Raw genomic sequence first — 17,444 nt, 5'->3', positions numbered from 1 at the left:
AAAAAGTGTAATAGTGCCAATATGTTAAATAGAATTGTCGAATTAGATTCAACGTGTTCAGCACGGTGGAAGAGGGGTTAGTGCGTCTGCCTCACAAGACGAAGTTGCTGAGTAGACTGGGGTACAATCCCAGGCTCGGGATCTTTCTGTGTGGAGTTTGCATGTTCTCCCCGTGACTGCGTGGGTTCCCTCCGGGTACTCTGGCTTCCTCCCACCTCCAAAGACATGCACCTGGGGATAGGTTGATTGGCAACATCAAAATGGCCCTAGTGTGTGAATGTGAGTGTGAATGTTGTCTGTCTATCTGTGTTGGCCCTGCGATGAGGTGGCGACTTGTCCAGGGTGTACCCTGCCTTCCGCCCGATTGTAGCTGAGATAGGCTCCAGCACCCCCCGCGACCCCGAAGGGAATAAGCGGTAGGAAATGGATGGATGGATGGTGTTCAAGTCATTCAGGCAGACGGGGGTCTCCCTCTGCTGGACATTTTGGGACATTACAGTTACATTTTGTACGTCATAGTAGACAAATATGTACAGAGGCAATAAGTATGTTTGTAAAATCAATAAAAAAAGAAAATAACTGTAGTGAAATTGGTCACCTCTCATCAATCATCTTTGCATTTACACACCGTCATAACAAATGGTGTGATTAATTTTGATTCATTTATGATAACACGCAAAAAAAAGTTTATTAATCACGTGTTAACGCATAAACGTTGACAGTTTATAGTAAAAGGGGACTTCATTGTTGCTGGAGTTGTTGCCGGCTGTGCATGACCAAAGATTGTATATTGTGAGAGGAGGATTTACGGCATGGTGATGTACAGTACAGCGCACACAATGTCCTACACAACGTACATTTGCAGTCAGTCACATCATATTCTTTTTGCCACAGCTGGTTACAACAGGCAGTGTCTTATTTTGAGATTGTTAGTGTTTAATGTTGAGTTCCTGTCCTGCAACACTTATTTTGTAGTTCCACTTCCTTTTTGAGTGTCCTGCAGCAGCATTAATTTGTCTCCCAATGCACCTGTTTTGAGTTTAATTGTCGCTATTTAAATCCAGCTGGTGCTGCGGTCTTTGTGGCGAGATTATATTCTGTATGTATGCTGTTGAATGTTGTTCCCTTGTCTGAGGCTTTCTAGTAAGTTTGTTTCTGCATAGTCCTAGCTTTTTGTGCATTCCCCCATGCATTAGTGTTTGTTTAAAGGCCTACTGAAACCCACTACTACCGACCACGCAGTCTGATAGTTTATATATCAATGATGAAATCTTAACATTGCAACACATGCCAATACGGCCGGGTTAGCTTACTAAAGTGCAATTTTAAATTTTGCGCGAAATATCCTGCTGAAAACGTCTCGGTATGATGACGCCTGCGCGTGACGTCACGGATTGTAGAGGACATTTTGGGACAGCATGGTGGCCAGCTATTAAGTCGTCTGTTTTCATCGCAAAATTCCACAGTATTCTGGACATCTGTGTTGGTGAATCTTTTGCAATTTGTTCAATGAACAATGGAGACAGCAAAGAAGAAAGCTGTAGGTGGGAAGCGGTGTATTGCGGCAGGTAATGTGCCGGATAATGCAGCCCCGCCGTAGAATGCACCCCCTGACTGTTGTGCCAGATAACACAGCCGGTGTTTCATTGTTTACATTCCCGGAAGATGAGAGTCAAGCTTTACCATTGGCCTGTGGAGAACTGGGACAACAGAGACTCTTACCAGGAGGACTTTGAGTTGGATACGCAGACACGGTGCCGTGAGTATGCATGCAGCTGCGGCTTCCAAACATTTGATCGCTTGCCCGTACATGCGTGCCGCTATGTGCATGTCACATACGTAACTTTGGGGACTTTTGGGAAATATATGTGCTGTATGAACTTTGGGGAGGTGAACGGTACTTTGGGCTGTGGGATTGAGTGTGTTGTGCAGGTGTTTGAGTTGTAATGGCAGGTTATATGGCGGGAGGGGGGAGGTGTTTGTTATGCGGGATTCAGCCTGGTTGTGTTGTGGCTAATAGAGTATATATATGTCTCTTTACTGTTTTAGTCATTCCCAGTTGAATATCAGGTCCCACCTGCCTCTCACAGCAGCCTCCCTATCTGAATCGCTCCCACTGCCCTCTAGTCCTTCACTCTCACTTTCCTCATCCACAAATCTTTTATCCTCGCTCAAATTAATGGGGAAATTGTCGCTTTCTCGGTCCGAATCGCTCTCGCTGCTGGTGGCTATGATTGTAAACAATGTGCAGATGTGAGGAGCTCCACAACCTGTGACGGCACGCTACTCGTCTGCTACTTCCGGTACAGGCAAGGCTTTTTTATCAGCGACCAAAAGTTGCGAACTTTATCGTCGATGTTCTCTACTAAATCCTTTCAGCAAAAATATGGCAATATCGCGAAATGATCAAGTATGACACATAGAATGGACCTGCTATCCCCGTTTAAATAAGAAAATCGCAATTTCAGTAGGCCTAACTTGCACCTCGCTGCACATGTGCCTTTTAATGTGTTTGTCTTTGTTCATTAAATATCTCATACCTGCACGCTGTCTCCTGCTTCCTTCTGCCTCTTAAATCACAACCTTTGCTGTCATGCGACCCAAGCTTCACACTTTTTTTCACTTAAAAAAAATACCAAAGACATGACCTTGGTGTCCACCAGTGACGTGCGGTGAGGTTCATGGCTGGTGAGGCACTGACTTCATCACAGTCAGATTTACAAACATATGAACCCTAAAGAGTATCTTATTCACCATTTGATTGGCAGCAGTTAACGGGTTATGTTTAAAAGCTCATACCAGCATTCTTCCCTGCTTGGCACTCAGCATCAAGGGTTGGAATTGGGGGTTATTAAATCACCAAAAATTATTCCCGGGCGCGGCGCCGCTGCTGCCCACTGCTCCCCTCACCTCCCAGGGGGTGATCAAGGGGATGGGTCAAATGCAGAGGACAAATTTCATTACACCTAGTGTGTGTGTGACAATCATTAGTACTTTAACTTAACTTTAACTTTACACATACAAACTGTAGCACACAAAAAAGCACATTTAATTAAATAAACGTTATTATGGTCTTACCTTTACTTATAAAATAAGTCCATGAGCCGCTGTTGTGCTGGATTAATGCACCCCCTGACGAGAGTGTTATATCAACTAAAGCCCTCACTTAAACTTTCCACGTGCAAGATTGAATCTATTTAAAAAAGTGTAACCGAGGGTTTATAAATGTCGCCTATACTGTATGAAACTACAAAATAACAAACACGGAGGCTCCAGTTTTCACGAGGACCACTTTATTTACCTTCTTTCAAAAACTTCCGCTCCACTCCAACGTGTCATCACTTCCGCTCTTAGCGCCTTCAAAATAAGAGCTCAAGGCATATACTGTATAACAGCGCATAACAGGAACTTAACATCACAAAGAGGAAAGCCCATAAAAATAGGTTACAAAAGTTATTTAATAAGAAGCCAAAAAGTGCAAAAACAATAATGTTCGTGTTGGAGGAGTTGTGAATTAGGTACATCTGCAGTCTGCAGGTGTACCTAATGTTGTGGCCCTGCAGTCATTCACAACTCCTCCAACACGAACATTATTGTTTTTGCACTTTTTGGCTTCTTATGAAATAACTTTTTTAAATAGATTCAATCTTGCACGTGGAAAGTTTAAGTGTGGGCTTTAGTTGATATAACACTCCCGTCAGGGGTTGCCGTGCATTCTACGGCGGGGGTGCAGGAGGCGAGCCTCAGCCAGTGCGTCTTTTGCAGCCGTTTTATGATCGCTCAGCACAAGAAATACGTTACACACATACAGTTGTTGACAAAATACACTGTACATTATATACCTCAGCTAACTAAACTATGGAAATGTATAATATAGTTCATATAGCAATACGGTCTCACTGCACAGCAACCAGCAGTTAGCCGAGTCCGCAATCCATGGTGAGGCACAACGCAGTGACGTGCCTCAACTGGCTGCTGTTCACCGCACCGTCTCTTCTCAGTATTTGAACGGCAAATGTGAAAATTCAGCGATTTTGAATAAAAATAATCTAAAACGGGTGAAATTAAATGGAAAATAACTTTATAGTATAATCACTGGATACATATAACAATTTAATAAAAAAAGATTATTTAAAAAAAAAAATTCTTTCCATGATGGCAGGTGAGGCCCCGCCTCACCTCTAGTGACTGCACGTCACTGGTGTCCACAATGGTATTTACAGTCATGCCAATATGACAAAAAACTTGCCTCATGTATTAAGAGTTGTGTGGATATTCTACTAAATATAGACGTACGTTCAAATCTAGAAAACATTGTACGCAAGAAAAAAACCCAGATGTATTAAAGTGTGCACATGCACAAATCCAAGCACATTTCTTTTCTACGCTGCAATCAACTTGTAATTGACCCCAGATGTCAATTACAAGACCCAAACCCAGCCCAGGTCACACCCCTTATAAATACACATATTATATTGAAAGTAGCCATGTTTTTTAGTTCTGCACACATAAGTTAGTGGGAGGTTCTTATTTTCCGTGTTTCGAGCAAACGACACCAGGTTGAAATTGTGAGAATGCCGTGTGCTCTTGAAACTGCAGACAGGCTGAAAAAAAAGAAATGATCAGGCATCAGGAAGAAGGGAAAGAAGAAGATGGATGTACATCGTCAAAACAGACAAGCGCAGAGGTGGGTAGTAACGTGCTACATTTACTTTGTTACATTTACTTAAGTGGGCAGCACGGTGGAACAGGGTTTAGTGCATGTGCCTCACAACATGAAGGTCCTGGGTTCAATCCCTGGGCTCGGGATCTTTCTGTGTGGAGTTTGCATGTTCTCCCTGTGACTGCGTGTGTTCCCTCCGGGTACTCCGGCTTCCTCCCACCTCCAAAGACATGCACCTGGGGATAGATTGATTGGCAACACTAAATTGGCCCTAGTGTGTGAATGTGAGTGTGAATGTTGTCTGTCTATCTGAGTTGGCCCTGTGATGAGGTGACGACTTGTCCAGGGTGTACCCCGCCTTCCGCCCGAATCCAGCACCCCCCGCGACCCCAAAATGGACAAGCGGTAGAAAATGGATGGATGGATGGATTTACTTAAGTAACTTTTTGGATCCATTGTACTTGACAAAGTAGTTTTAATGCAACATACTTTTACTTTAGTGTTTTTGTGAAGAAGGAACACTACCTTTACTACGTTACATTTAGTTTCGTTCCGATCTTTACATTTATTTATAACATAATTGTAATCTTTGCATTAAGGCATGCAAAAACACATTCATTTGTCAGCAAATCTTCTTCCGGCAGGCACTGTCACATGATTCTGTTTGACCAAGTGACACTTGACTCAATTTCACCGATCAAACGCAGCCTGCCATTCTACATTATTTGTAGGCGAAGAAGAAAAGCCAGTAGTGGGATCATGCCAAACAAGCACAAAATGCAGATATAGGAGCTGATATAAGTCAGTATTTTTAAAGTATACGATAAAATAAAAACCTACTTGATTAATAGTTGTCAGAATGTTTCCAAAGAAGACATTTTAATTACGTGACATGACGCTAGCACATCTTAGCTGTTTGTAAGAGCAGACTCATTTAGTGCATAGAAACGTAATGACTGTAGAAAGTGACATGGCGTCAGACATCCATCCATCCATTTTCTACCGCTTGTCCCTTTTGGGGTCGCGGGGGGTGCTGGAGCCTATCTCAGCTGCATTCTGGCGGAAGGCGGGGTACACCCTGGACAAGGCGCCACCTCATCACAGGGCCAACACAGATAGACAGACAGCATTCACACTCACATTCACACACTAGGGCCAATTTAGTGTTGCCAATCAACCTATCCCCAGGTGCATGTCTTTGGAGGTGGGAGGAAGCCGGAGTACCCGGAAAGAACCCACGCAGTCACAGGGAGAACATGCACATTTCACACAGAAAGATCCCGAGCCCGGGATTGAACTCAGGACCTTTGTAATGTGAGGCACATGCGCTAACTCCTGTTCCACCGTGCTGCCCCATAAGTGGCATAAAGAAAAATACATTTTCATCATTGGTATCAAAGTTTTAAAAGATGAACCCATACTATATTGGTATCATAGTCTTAAATTATGCATCAGTTGTGTCTTTAAACTCAGATTAAGAAATAGAAAATGAGACATTCAATTGAAACAAACACATTTCAACCATAATTGCCAGGACAATTGTTTGGGATGCCAGACAAGGCAGCACAAATCTTCAATGATTACTAGTGAAAAAAAGTAGTAAAAAATAACAATATATCATGTGCTGTCATCTGTGTCAGTAGAAATGTTCACATTTCAGCCTATAGGAATTCCACCTTCAACTAAAAAAAACATGTTGCAGTAAATTGTATGTTTTTATGTCTTATGCGCACACATATGCACGCACGCTCACCCACACTGATTATGGTTGTAGTCCAAGAACCATTCAAAAATAGCTACTAAATAAATCTAAGGTTACTCACAAGTTACTCAATACTTAAGTAGTTTTTTCTGGATTGCGTCCTTACTCTTACTCAAGTAATTATTTTCAAGGCTATTTTTAATTTTTACTTGGGTCATAATATTATAAAGTGATGTTACTCTTACTTGAGTACAACTTTTTGGTATACTACCCACCTCTGGACAAGCGTTTGAAAAGATGGCTTGCTGCAACTGGCTAGATGGGTGTGCCCTCCTCCTCACCGCTCCATGTGCGTCTCTCCCAAAGCCCAGCAGCGGATGAGGTCCCACCGACGGACGACGTGGCACGATACATAAAACTTTAGAAGAGTGGGTGACTCTGATTACCCCCAATATAAATATAATTTTTGTAACTTAGAACAACATATTTTCATACAGTAGCCTGCCAGCCAGATTAGTTTAATGCGGAAATTATAGAAAAGGATCGGAAAGGATAAGTTAGACTTTTTTTCTCCCATAGTAGGGAAATGATGTGGTTGCAGTGCAGATACAAAAAGTTCACAAAATGTAATGTAAAAACACATGAAAACAAGAGGGAAACATGAAAGAACAGAAAAGACATTAAATTATTTAAAAAAGAACAGAGCTGATGCAACAAGCTGCAAATTTAGTGGTTTGTCAAATCTGGTTCGTAATCTTTTTTGTCATGACCTGTAGCGAGGTCATGTCTGATGGTGTTTTGTAGGTGTTTTTTTTCCTATAAGTGTTTTTCCTGTTTAGCGCTATTATTTTGCGCCTACTTCCTGTTCTGTGTGTTGGCCTGCAATGACTTCACCCTTGCTTCCGAGCGTTGTTACCATCGTCTGCGGTTGATTAATAATAATTGTTTTCACCTGCTGAAATGAGGCGATGACTTGTCCAGGGTGCAGCTAGGATAATTAATTAATAATGACGCCCTGGTTTTTATGATAATATTTAGAGATGTCGATAAATGCGTTAAAATGTAATATCGGAAATTATTGGTATCGTTTTTTTTATTATCGGTGTCAGTTTTTTAAATTTTTTTTATTAAACCAACATAAAAAGATACAAGATTACATACAAGATACACTTACAATTAGTGCACCAACCCAAAAAACCTCCCTCACCCATTCACACTCATTCACACAAAAGGGTTGTTTCTTTCTGTTAATAATATTCTGGTTCCTACATTATATATCAATATATATCAATACAGTCTGCAAGGGATACAGTCCGTAAGCACACATGATTGTGCGTGCTGCTGGTCCACTAATAGTACTAACCTTTAACAGTTAATTTGACTCATTTTCATTAATTACTAGTTTCTATGTAACTGTTTTTATATTGTTTTACTTTCTTTTTTATTCAAGAAAATGTTTTTAATTTATTTATATAATTGTATTAATTTTTTTTTAAAGTACCTTATCTTCACCATACCTGGTTGTCCAAATTAGGCATAATAATGTGTTAATTCCACGACTGTATATATCGGTTGATATCGGTATCGGTTGATATCGGTATCTGTAATTAAAGAGTTGGACAATATCGGAATATCGGATATTGGCAAAAAGCCATTATCGGACTTCCCTAATAATATTCATCCAGGGCACTCAGGACATGGCGCCCTGCACAAAATCCACCAGTGCACAAAGGTTTTCATACACACTAAGCAGACAGGAGCGTTTATATCGCAACCTCATATCAGCTTACATGTAATCATTTAAATGATCAGGAAATGGCAACTTTTGAGATTTTTACAAAAAAAAAATTAAAAAAGATTGGAATCATAAGAGGTGGCGACTTGTCTAGGCTGAACCCCGCCTTCCGCCCGAATGCAGCTGAGAGAGGTTCCAGCACCCCCGCTACCCCGAACGGAACAAGCGGGAGAAATAGATGGATGGATGGATTCATAAAAAAATGCATTTACAACACATTTTAATGAAAAAATATTAATATTAATTTCATCATTTTTTTTTTTTTTTTTAATTTGTCATCTAAACAAGAAAGGCTCTGCCCCACTTGCCCATGACCACAGGTCCCTGTGTTGAGATCATTTATGTTGTGATTTGGAACTATATAAATACGATTGAATTGTTCAAGCGGTAGAAAATGGATGGATGGATGTTTTAAGTGTCATGATCCGTGGTCCAGATCATGTTTTGTTATGTTCTGTTAGTTTTGGACTCCAATAGTTCCTGTTTTTGTGCACCCTTGTTTGTTTTAGTTAACATGGTTACTTATTATTTCCACCTGTCTCTGATTGGTGTTCGCCCGCTCACCTGCTGCCCGAGCACTAATCAGAAGCATTATTTAATAAGCCTGTCAGTCGGCCTTGTTTGTTTCATGCCAAAGTTAGGTGTTTATTTCTTGTCCATTGTCCATGCTAAGTGTAGCTTTAGCTTCGAGTGCGATCAGGCACGTTGTTCTGTCGGCTCGTTTTCTGTTTTTTGTACCTCTTTGAGTTTTGATAATTAAATCATGTTCCCACCTGCATGCCATGTCCAGAGTGGTCCGTCTGCATTTCGGGAGAACGAACCCCACAAGCTGCGAAAACCCCGTCGTGACATTAAAGGCCTACTGAAACCCACTACTACCGACCACGCAGTCTGATAGTTTATATATCAATGATGAAATCTTAACATTGCAACACATGCCAATACGGCCGGGTTAGCTTACTAAAGTGCAATTTTAAATTTCGCACGAAATATCCTGCTGAAAACGTATCGGTATGATGACGTCTGCGCGTAACGTCACGGATTGTAGAGGACATTTTGGGACAGCAAGGTGGCCAGCTATTAAGTTGTCTGTTTTCATCGCAAAATTCCACAGTATTCTGGACATCTGTGTTGGTGAATCTTTTGCAATTTGTTCAATGAACAATGGAGACAGCAAAGAAGAAAGCTGTAGGAGGGAAGCGGTGTATTGCGGCAGACTGCAGCAACACAAACACAGCCGGTGTTTCATTGTTTACATTCCCGGAAGATGACAGTCAAGCTTTACCATTGGCCTGTGGAGAACTGGGACAACAGAGACTCTTACCAGGAGGACTTTGAGTTGGATGCGCAGACGCGGTACCGTGAGTACGCATGCAGCTGCGGCTTCCAAACATTTGATCGCTTGCCCATACGTGTGTGCCGCTATGTGCATGTCACGTAAGTAACTTTGGGGACTTTGGGGAAATATATGTGCTGTATGAACTTTGGGGAGGTGAACGGTACTTTGGGCTGTGGGATTGAGTGTGTTGTGCAGGTGTTTGAGTTGTATTGGCGGGTTATATGGAAGGGAGGGGGGAGGTGTTTCTTATGCGGGATTAATTTGTGGCATATTAAATATAAGCCTGGTTGTGAACTTTGGCGAGGTGAACGGTACTTTGGGCTGTGGGATTGAGTGTGTTGTGCAGGTGTTTGAGTTGTATTGGCGGGTTATATGGACGGGAGGGGGGAGGTGTTTGTTATGCGGTATTAATTTGTGGCATATTAAATATAAGCCTGGTTGTGTTGTGGCTAATAGAGTATATATATGTCTTGTGTTTATTAACTGTTTTAGTCATTCCCAGCTGAATATCAGGTCCCACCCGCCTCTCACAGCATCTTCCCTATCTGAATCGCTCCCACTGCCCTCTAGTCCTTCACTCTCACTTTCCTCATCCACGAATCTTTCATCCTCGCTCAAATTAATGGGGAAATCGTCGCTTTCTCGATCCGAATCGCTCTCGCTGTTGGTGGCCATAATTGTAAACAATGTGCAGATGTGAGGAGCTCCACAACCTGTGACGTCACGCTACTCGTCTGCTACTTCCGGTACAGGCAAGGCTTTTTTATCAGCGACCAAAAGTTGCGAACTTTATCGTCGATGTTCTCTACTAAATCCTTTCAGCAAAAATATGGCAATATCGCGAAATGATCAAGTATGACACATAGAATGGACCTGCTATACCCGTTTGAATAAGAAAATCGCATTTCAGTAGGCCTTTAAGGAACTTTTTATCCTTTATAATAGACTATTTTAGGAACTTTGTGCTAGTCTGTAATAACTTTTACCAAAATCCCTGTTGGAAGGACCAGGGGAATTTGACGAATGAGCAATAGAAGTCCTCCTGTTCATAGATTTGAAAACCTCACCATGACTCTGCAAAACATACTCACTGTTATCATGGATAAATAGCTTAATCTTCTTGTCATCATGGTTTGACCATAGAAAATCTTGTCTGGAAGGCTAAATCTGTGTGCAGCTGCAAACTTCAGTTGAGTTTAAAAGTGTACTGTAGTTCAGACTTCAGACTTTAAAACTGGCTTCTATGTGGACAGTGACACTGGGGTTCAGGCATGATCAGGTTCATTGTAGGATCATACTAACCAATATATTGTCATTTGAGGGTCTTCTATTAATCTAGACATTAGTGAAGTAGTGACACATCCAAATAAATTGTACTTTTTGTACATTTAAAACAACTGCTGCTCTTGGAATCTGCATATGTTTGGAAATAATTGTATATAATTAAATAATTAAAAGTCTCCCGCTGTGTAAATTACTGAGTTCTTAGGACTTCCCCATTGTTTTGAAAATTGGTTCATCCAATGAAAATTACTTTCCGCACTGTACATAAAATGAACCGGACTGTGACCTAGTAATACCGATGTACCTACCAAACATTGAGGATGCCGTACCATTAGTTTATTCCATCCATCCATCCATGTTCTACCGCTTGTCCCTTTAAGGGTTGCGGGGGGTGCTGGAGCCAATCTCAGTTGCATTCAGGCGGAAGGTGGGGTACGCCCTGGACAAGTCGCCACCTCATCGCAGGGCCAACACAGATAGACAGACAACATTCACACTCACATTCACACACTAGGACCAATTTAGTGTTGCCAATCAACCTATCCCCAGGTGCATGTCTTTGGAGGTGGGAGGAAGCCGGAGTACCCGGAGGGAACCCACGCAGTCACGGGGAGAACATGCAAACTCCACACAATAAGGCACATGCACTAACCCCTGTTTCACCGTGCTGCCCTAATTATACCATAGGTACAAAATGTTTTAAACGGTTCAAGATGTTTATCATAATTATATTTCTTTGTGCTCTGTGAACACTTTTAGTTTGAACATGAATCATATTGGTGCTTTGTTTGATTTCTTTGGTTAATCCATTCCATAATTTAATCAAATATACTGATATGCTAAATGTTTTAAGTGTTGTTCACGCATTAAAATGTTTTAAATTAGACTTTCCTCTAAGATTGTACTACTCATCTTTTGTTAAGAATAATCGTTGTACATTCTTGGGTAGCAGGTTATAGTTTGTTTTGTTCATCATTTTAGCTGTTTGCAAATGTCCAAATCATTGAATTTCAATATTTTTTATTAGAGATGTCCGATAATGGCTTTTTTGCCGATATCCGATAATCCGATATTGTCCAACTCCTTAATTACCGATTCCGATATCAACCGATACCGATATATACAGTTGTGGAATTAACATATTATTACGCCTAATTCTGTTGTGATGCCCCGCTGGATGCATTAAACAATGTAACAAGGTTTTCCAAAATAAGAGAACAACTTCAACTCAAGTTATGGAAAAAAGTCCCAACATGGCACTGCCATATTTATTAGTGAAGTCACAAAGTGCATAATTGTTTTTAAACATGCCTCAAAACAGCATCTTGGAATTTGGGACATGCTCTCCCTGAGATAATCCTGATATCCACTACAACTATGGGAAATACTATACTTTGACTTTCACTAAGTGCATTATTATTATTTTTTTAAACATGCCTCAAAACAACAGCTACAAAAACAATGAAGGCACACAGCTTCAGTCCAGAGTATACTAGAGTAATAAAGTAAACAATAACATAGTCCTCCTGTAGTAGACTGCCTGTCATACTGTATAACATGAAATTATAAACTGGGCTCAATCTGCCCTGCTCTAACGTATTTGTATGAGTAACACAAATGTGCTGCAAGATAGTGGTGAGTGCTTGAAGTGGCCAAGCAGTCAGCCAGAGCTTCTGAAATGCTGCGTGGAGACAGGGCACCTTGTTCAATGCAAGCTGCTTTCGGTGTTTGCTTTTCATCCATCTTCCGCTTGTATTCATCGTGTATCTCCTTATGATTCTTGAAGAGGTAGGACGTCTTGGTTCCTCAAAATCAGATTTCTAAATGTAACAAGCTGGTCGACAGGACCTTTCTGCAATGAGCAACGCGTGTGTGATACAAAAATCACTGCTCGTTTTCTCAGCCTGTCTAACTCTTTGGACTTTTGCTCCACTGTTAGCACTGAAGTGCCTTGAGGCACATGTGTCACTGTTGGCAATACTGCAAATCTTGCTATCAATCTCAAACCGAGTCAAAACTAAACAAAAAGGTTTTGGGTGGAGAGTAGCGTTTTGTTCGGACGAGCAATATGTAGCTCAATTGACAAGTATGGCAAGTACCTATAGCCGTTGTGACAAAAGCAAAAGGGGGAAAGGGCGCGTCACCAAAAGCTTACAGCACCTGGTATTCCCAGGCAGTCTCCCATCCAAGTACTAACCAGGCCCGACCCGGCTTAGCTTCCGAGATCAGGCGTGCTCAGGGTAGTATGGCCGTAAGCCAAGAAAATGGCCTCAAAATCAGATTTTTAAATGTAACAAGCTGGTTGACAGGACCTTTCTGCAATGAGCAACGCGTGTGTGATACAAGAATCACTGCTCGTTTTCTCAGCCTGTCTAACTCTTTGGACTTTTGCTCCACTGTTAGCACTGAAGTGCCTTGAGGCACATGTGTCACCGTGCGTGACTGCTCGCTGACTGCTCGCTGTTTCGAAAAAGCTAAGTATCGTTCTATTTGTGTGCTTTTAAATTGTTCTGCAGCTTTCTTTATTACTTTCTCAACATATTTAGTAGTACTATTTAACTTGCAAATCACCCGATCTCTGTCTCTCCACCCCTCCCGCAGCTAGCTAGCAGCTAGCTGCTAAGCTAACGAAGCTAGCGCGGAGAAAGGCGTCGCCGGGCGTCTCCGGGCGCCGGTCAGAAGGAGTCTACTCCTGCACACCGTGACCAGGACTTCTCGGAAGACAGCAGGAACTTCACTCGGTGACAGAAAACACCGTGAGTACGGCTTCCTGCGCGTCTTGCACCTTACTCACAGAGAGGCTGGCTCTGCTAGAGGGCCGTGTCCGCCAGTTAGAGCAGAGTAATCTCGTAACTTTAGATGTTGCGGACACATCTGCTAGCGTTAGCTGTAGCGAGCTAACTAGCCCAGCCTGTAGCAGTCCTAAGCGGCCTGCAAGCTACGGTGTACCGGTTGAGACGCATAATAGATTTAGCTCTTTAGCTAGTCCTACACCCCAGTCTACCGGGCACCACACCTTAGTCATAGGGGACTCCATCACCCGAAACATAAAGCTTTGCAAACCAGCCACAATTAAGTGCATCCCGGGGGCCCGAGCACCTGACATTGAGGCTAATCTTAGGGAGCTAACTCGCAACAGGCCTAGTAAACACGTACGACAGGCTAATCGCACCACTAGTTATGCGAATATAGTTGTACACGTTGGCTCCAATGACACTAGAATGAGACAGTCAGAGATTACAAAGAGAAACATAGCCAGGACTTGTGATCTCGCTAGAAAGATGTCCAGGCATCGAGTAATTGTCTCTGGCCCCCTGCCTGCGAGAGGCAATGATGAGAGATATAGCAGATTAGTCTCGCTTAACAAGTGGCTGGCTAGCTTCTGTAGACAACAGGGACTAACGTTTATTGATAATTGGCCCTCTTTCTGGGGCAAACCAGGCTTTCTGATGAGGGACGGCCTTCACCCTAACCAGGAAGGCGCCATCATCCTGTCTAAGAATATAGACTACTGTTTAAGTCACATTTGACTAACTACACTAGAGCAAGCCCGGTCACAGGCAATTACAGAGCCTGCTAGTCCGGGTGAGGAGTCAGTTAAGCTAGAACTAGCCAGCACCAGGCTGGATAATTCCTGTACGCATAGAAATGTTCTTAGAATAACACACAACTCAGATAATGTGTTTTCTGTTGTGAATGTGTCCGGGGTAGATATGCATTCTACTGAGGTGGCAAATCATGATGCGTTCAGTCGATCGTATCATCAAGCAAACAATCTGAAAATTCCCGTCGTATCAATTCCTAGATATGGTCGAAACTATTTAAAGTGCACTACGTATAATAAACGCAACATTATTAATATTTCTACTACGGATAATTTAAACAAAAACTTGTCAAAACAGCCCAATACTTATAATATGGGCTTTTTAAACATAAGATCATTGTCCCCCAAAACGTTATTAGTTAATGAGGTCATTAGAGACAACAATCTTAATGTCATTGGTCTTAGCGAAACCTGGCTCAAACCAGACGAATTTTTTGCGCTAAATGAGGCATCTCCTCCTAACTATACAAATGCGCATATTGCCCGTCCCCTTAAAAGGGGTGGGGGGGTCGCATTAATATACAATGAAAACTTTAACCTTACCCCTAACCTAAATAATAAATACAAATCGTTTGAGGTGCTTACTATGAGGTCTGTCGCACCGCTGCCTCTCGATATGGCTGTTATCTACCGCCCCCCAGGGCCCTACTCGGACTTTATTAATGAATTTTCAGAGTTCGTTGCTGATCTAGTGACGCACGCAGACAATATAATCATAATGGGGGACTTTAATATCCATATGAATACCCCATCGGACCCTCAGTGCGTGGCGCTCCAGACTATAATTGATAGCTGTGGTCTTACACAAATAATAAATGAACCTACGCATCGCAACGGCAATACGATAGATCTAGTGCTGGTCAGGGGTGTCACCACCTCCAAAGTTATGGTACTCCCGTATACTAAAGTAATGTCCGATCATTACCTTATAAAATTCGAAGTTCTGACTCATTGTCAACAAACTAATAATAATAATAACTGCTATAGCAGCCGCAACATTAATACCGCCACAACGATGACTCTTGCTGACCTACTGCCTTCGGTAATGGCACCATTCCCAAATTATGTCGGCTCTATTGATAACCTCACTAACAACTTTGACAATGCCCTGCGCAAAACCATTGATAGTATAGCACCGCTAAAACAAAAAAGGGCCCCTAAAAGGCGCACCCCATGGTTTACAGAGGAAACCAGAGCTCATAAATTATCATGTAGAAAGTTGGAACGCAAATGGCGCGCGACCAAGCTTGAGGTTTTCCATCAAGCATGGAGTGATAGTTTAATATCGTATAAACGCATGCTTACCTTAGCTAAAGCTAAATATTACTCAAATCTCATCCGCCTCAACAAAAACGACCCTAAATATTATAAACTTATCACTTTCCTCTGGCACTGTTCCCCTAGCATTCAAGAAAGCGGTTATTCATCCTCTGCTCAAAAGACCTAACCTTAATCCTGACCTCATGGTAAACTACCGACCGGTGTCCCACCTTCCCTTTATTTCGAAAATCCTCGAAAAAATTGTCGCACAGCAGCTAAATGAACACTTAGTGTCTAACAATCTCTGTGAACCTTTTCAATCCGGTTTCAGGGCAAATCACTCTACGGAGACAGCCCTCGCAAAAATGACTAATGATCTACTGCTAACGATGGATTCTGATGCGTCATCTATGTTGCTGCTTCTTGATCTTAGCGCTGCTTTCGATACCGTCGATCATAATATTTTATTAGAGCGTATCAAAACACGTATTGGTATGTCAGACTTAGCTTTGTCGTGGTTTAACTCTTATCTTACTGACAGGATGCAATGCGTCTCCCATAACAATGTGACCTCGGACTATGTTAAGGTAACGTGCGGAGTTCCTCAGGGTTCGGTTCTTGGCCCTGCACTCTTTAGTATTTACATGTTGCCGCTAGGCGACATCATACGCAAATACGGTGTTAGCTTTCATTGTTATGCTGATGACACCCAACTCTACATGCCCCTAAAGCTGACCAACACGCCGGATTGTAGTCAGCTGGAGGCGTGTCTTAATGAAATTAAACAATGGATGTCCGCTAACTTCTTGCAACTCAACGCCAAGAAAACGGAAATGCTGATTATCGGTCCTGCTAAACACCGACATTTATTTAATAATACCACCTTAACATTTGACAACCAAACAATTACACAAGGCGAATCAGTAAAGAATCTGGGTATTATCTTCGACCCAACTCTCTCGTTTGAATCACACATTAAGAGTGTTACTAAAACGGCCTTCTTTCATCTCCGTAATATCGCTAAAATTCGTTCTATTTTATCCACTAGCGACGCTGAGATCATTATTCATGCGTTCGTTACGTCTCGTCTCGATTACTGTAACGTATTATTTTCGGGTCTCCCTATGTCTAGCATTAAAAAATTACAGTTGGTACAAAATGCGGCTGCTAGACTTTTGACAAGAACAAGAAAGTTTGATCATATTACGCCTATACTGGCTCACCTGCACTGGCTTCCTGTGCACTTAAGATGTGACTTTAAGGTTTTACTACTTACGTATAAAATACTACACGGTCTAGCTCCGTCCTATCTTGTCGATTGCATTGTACCATATGTCCCGGCAAGAAATTTGCGTTCAAAGAACTCCGGCTTATTAGTGATTCCCAGAGCCCAAAAAAAGTCTGCGGGCTATAGAGCGTTTTCTATTCGGGCTCCAGTACTATGGAATGCCCTCCCGGTAACAATTAGAGATGCTACCTCAGTAGAAGCATTTAAGTCCCATCTTAAAACTCATTTGTATACTCTAGCCTTTAAATAGCCCCCCTGTTAGACCAGTTGATCTGCCGTTTCTTTTCTTTTCTCCTCTGCTCCCCTTTTCCTTGAGGGGGGGGGGGCACAGGTCCGGTGGCCATGGATGAAGTGCTGGCTGTCCAGAGTCGGGACCCGGGGTGGACCGCTCGCCTGTGCATCGGCTGGGAACATCTCTGCGCTGCTGACCCGTCTCCGCTCGGGATGGTGTCCTGCTGGCCCCACTATGGACTGGACTCTTACTATTATGTTGGATCCACTATGGACTG

At 42.3% G+C, this 17,444-nt stretch overlaps 1 pseudogene; it reads right to left on the bottom strand.

The window, feature by feature from the left end:
• Window positions 1-12,931: 12,931 nt before the first annotated feature.
• Window positions 12,932-13,040, bottom strand: LOC133573340 (5S ribosomal RNA; annotated as a pseudogene).
• Between the last annotated feature and the right edge of the window lie 4,404 nt (window positions 13,041-17,444).

This window comes from Nerophis lumbriciformis, linkage group LG30, assembly GCF_033978685.3.
Source record: "Nerophis lumbriciformis linkage group LG30, RoL_Nlum_v2.1, whole genome shotgun sequence".
NCBI classification, from domain to species: Eukaryota; Metazoa; Chordata; class Actinopteri; order Syngnathiformes; family Syngnathidae; genus Nerophis; species Nerophis lumbriciformis.
This window is presented reverse-complemented; position numbering and strand designations above follow the sequence as displayed.